Source organism: Musa acuminata, unplaced genomic scaffold (genome assembly GCF_036884655.1).
Source record: "Musa acuminata AAA Group cultivar baxijiao unplaced genomic scaffold, Cavendish_Baxijiao_AAA HiC_scaffold_866, whole genome shotgun sequence".
Lineage (NCBI taxonomy): Eukaryota > Viridiplantae > Streptophyta > Magnoliopsida > Zingiberales > Musaceae > Musa > Musa acuminata.
In genome coordinates, this window is record NW_027021090.1 from 20001 (window position 1) to 24321 (window position 4321).

Genomic DNA, 4321 nt, shown 5'->3' on the forward strand with positions numbered 1-4321 from the left:
TCTCGACGGTCACCGCGCAATGCAAGAACAGGCCAAAAACTGGCCAAAACGGCCCAAAAACGGGCCAAAACTGGCCATTTTTGGCTGCACGAGCGAGCGGCGAGCGGCGGACAGCGAGCGAAGCGAGAGGCAGCACCGTCCCTGCTATACGAAAGCCCCATCCAGCCCTGTGCCACCCGGGGGGTTCCAGGGTGCTGAGATGGCTGACGTTTTGCTCCGCTCTCGACGGTCACCGCGCAATGCAAGAACAGGCCAAAAACTGGCCAAAACGGCCCAAAAACGGGCCAAAACTGGCCATTTTTGGCTGCGCGAGCGAGCGGCGAGCGGCGGACAGCGAGCGAAGCGAGAGGCAGCACCGTCCCTGCTATACGAAAGCCCCATCCAGCCCTGTGCCACCCGGGGGGTTCCAGGGTGCTGAGATGGCTGACGTTTTGCTCCGCTCTCGACGGTCACCGCGCAATGCAAGAACAGGCCAAAAACTGGCCAAAACGGCCCAAAAACGGGCCAAAACTGGCCATTTTTGGCTGCACGAGCGAGCGGCGAGCGGCGGACAGCGAGCGAAGCGAGAGGCAGCACCGTCCCTGCTATACGAAAGCCCCATCCAGCCCTGTGCCACCCGGGGGGTTCCAGGGTGCTGAGATGGCTGACGTTTTGCTCCGCTCTCGACGGTCACCGCGCAATGCAAGAACAGGCCAAAAACTGGCCAAAACGGCCCAAAAACGGGCCAAAACTGGCCATTTTTGGCTGCACGAGCGAGCGGCGAGCGGCGGACAGCGAGCGAAGCGAGAGGCAGCACCGTCCCTGCTATACGAAAGCCCCATCCAGCCCTGTGCCACCCGGGGGGTTCCAGGGTGCTGAGATGGCTGACGTTTTGCTCCGCTCTCGACGGTCACCGCGCAATGCAAGAACAGGCCAAAAACTGGCCAAAACGGCCCAAAAACGGGCCAAAACTGGCCATTTTTGGCTGCACGAGCGAGCGGCGAGCGGCGGACAGCGAGCGAAGCGAGAGGCAGCACCGTCCCTGCTATACGAAAGCCCCATCCAGCCCTGTGCCACCCGGGGGGTTCCAGGGTGCTGAGATGGCTGACGTTTTGCTCCGCTCTCGACGGTCACCGCGCAATGCAAGAACAGGCCAAAAACTGGCCAAAACGGCCCAAAAACGGGCCAAAACTGGCCATTTTTGGCTGCGCGAGCGAGCGGCGAGCGGCGGACAGCGAGCGAAGCGAGAGGCAGCACCGTCCCTGCTATACGAAAGCCCCATCCAGCCCTGTGCCACCCGGGGGGTTCCAGGGTGCTGAGATGGCTGACGTTTTGCTCCGCTCTCGACGGTCACCGCGCAATGCAAGAACAGGCCAAAAACTGGCCAAAACGGCCCAAAAACGGGCCAAAACTGGCCATTTTTGGCTGCACGAGCGAGCGGCGAGCGGCGGACAGCGAGCGAAGCGAGAGGCAGCACCGTCCCTGCTATACGAAAGCCCCATCCAGCCCTGTGCCACCCGGGGGGTTCCAGGGTGCTGAGATGGCTGACGTTTTGCTCCGCTCTCGACGGTCACCGCGCAATGCAAGAACAGGCCAAAAACTGGCCAAAACGGCCCAAAAACGGGCCAAAACTGGCCATTTTTGGCTGCACGAGCGAGCGGCGAGCGGCGGACAGCGAGCGAAGCGAGAGGCAGCACCGTCCCTGCTATACGAAAGCCCCATCCAGCCCTGTGCCACCCGGGGGGTTCCAGGGTGCTGAGATGGCTGACGTTTTGCTCCGCTCTCGACGGTCACCGCGCAATGCAAGAACAGGCCAAAAACTGGCCAAAACGGCCCAAAAACGGGCCAAAACTGGCCATTTTTGGCTGCACGAGCGAGCGGCGAGCGGCGGACAGCGAGCGAAGCGAGAGGCAGCACCGTCCCTGCTATACGAAAGCCCCATCCAGCCCTGTGCCACCCGGGGGGTTCCAGGGTGCTGAGATGGCTGACGTTTTGCTCCGCTCTCGACGGTCACCGCGCAATGCAAGAACAGGCCAAAAACTGGCCAAAACGGCCCAAAAACGGGCCAAAACTGGCCATTTTTGGCTGCACGAGCGAGCGGCGAGCGGCGGACAGCGAGCGAAGCGAGAGGCAGCACCGTCCCTGCTATACGAAAGCCCCATCCAGCCCTGTGCCACCCGGGGGGTTCCAGGGTGCTGAGATGGCTGACGTTTTGCTCCGCTCTCGACGGTCACCGCGCAATGCAAGAACAGGCCAAAAACTGGCCAAAACGGCCCAAAAACGGGCCAAAACTGGCCATTTTTGGCTGCACGAGCGAGCGGCGAGCGGCGGACAGCGAGCGAAGCGAGAGGCAGCACCGTCCCTGCTATACGAAAGCCCCATCCAGCCCTGTGCCACCCGGGGGGTTCCAGGGTGCTGAGATGGCTGACGTTTTGCTCCGCTCTCGACGGTCACCGCGCAATGCAAGAACAGGCCAAAAACTGGCCAAAACGGCCCAAAAACGGGCCAAAACTGGCCATTTTTGGCTGCACGAGCGAGCGGCGAGCGGCGGACAGCGAGCGAAGCGAGAGGCAGCACCGTCCCTGCTATACGAAAGCCCCATCCAGCCCTGTGCCACCCGGGGGGTTCCAGGGTGCTGAGATGGCTGACGTTTTGCTCCGCTCTCGACGGTCACCGCGCAATGCAAGAACAGGCCAAAAACTGGCCAAAACGGCCCAAAAACGGGCCAAAACTGGCCATTTTTGGCTGCACGAGCGAGCGGCGAGCGGCGGACAGCGAGCGAAGCGAGAGGCAGCACCGTCCCTGCTATACGAAAGCCCCATCCAGCCCTGTGCCACCCGGGGGGTTCCAGGGTGCTGAGATGGCTGACGTTTTGCTCCGCTCTCGACGGTCACCGCGCAATGCAAGAACAGGCCAAAAACTGGCCAAAACGGCCCAAAAACGGGCCAAAACTGGCCATTTTTGGCTGCACGAGCGAGCGGCGAGCGGCGGACAGCGAGCGAAGCGAGAGGCAGCACCGTCCCTGCTATACGAAAGCCCCATCCAGCCCTGTGCCACCCGGGGGGTTCCAGGGTGCTGAGATGGCTGACGTTTTGCTCCGCTCTCGACGGTCACCGCGCAATGCAAGAACAGGCCAAAAACTGGCCAAAACGGCCCAAAAACGGGCCAAAACTGGCCATTTTTGGCTGCGCGAGCGAGCGGCGAGCGGCGGACAGCGAGCGAAGCGAGAGGCAGCACCGTCCCTGCTATATACGAAAGCCCCATCCAGCCCTGTGCCACCCGGGGGGTTCCAGGGTGCTGAGATGGCTGACGTTTTGCTCCGCTCACGACGGTCACCGCACCACGCAAGAACGGACCATAAACAGGCCAAAACAGCCCAAAAACGGGCCAAAACTGGTCATTTTTGGCTGCGCGAGCGAGCGGCGAGCGGCGAACAGCGAGCGAAGCGTGAGGCAGCACCGTCCCTGCTATACGAAAGCCCCATCCAGCCCTGTGCCACCCGGGGGGTTCCAGGGTGCTGAGATGGCTGACGTTTTGCTCCGCTCACGACGGTCACCGCGCCATGCAAGAACGGACCAAAAACAGGCCAAAACAGCCCAAAAACGGGCCAAAACTGGCCATTTTTGGCTGAGCGAGCGAGCGGTGAGCGGCGAACAGCGAGCGAAGCGAGAGGCAGCACCGTCCCTGCTATACGAAAGCCCCATCCAGCCCTGTGCCACCCGGGGGGTTCCAGGGTGCTGAGATGGCTGACGTTTTGCTCCGCTCACGACGGTCGCCGTGCCACGCAAGAACGGACCAAAAACAGGCCAAAACAGCCCAAAAACGGGCCAAAACTGGCCATTTTAGGTTGCGCGAGCGAGCGGCGAGCGGCGAACAGCGAGCGAAGCGTGAGGCAGCACCGTCCCTGCTATACGAAAGCCCCATCCAGCCCTGTGCCACCCGGGGGGTTCCAAGGTGCTGAGATGGCTGACGTTTTGCTCCGCTCACGACGGTCACCGCGCCACGCCAGAACAGACCAAAAACAGGCCAAAACAGCCCAAAAACGGGCCAAAACTGGCCATTTTTGGCTGCGCGAGCGAGCGGCGAGCGGCGAACAGCGAGCGAAGCGAGAAGCAGCACCGTCCATGCTATACGAAAGCCCAATCTAGCAAAGAACAGCCCAAAAGGAGGCAAAAACGGGGCAAAAGGGGCAAAAACGGGGCAAAACTTGGCCATCTTTGGTCGAGCGGCGGAGAGCCAGCGAGCGAAGTGTGGGGGCAGGGCAGCACCTGCCCTGTGTTGTTATCTGAATGCCCCATCTCGCCCTGTGTTGTTATCTGAAGGCCCCATCAAGCACGCGAAA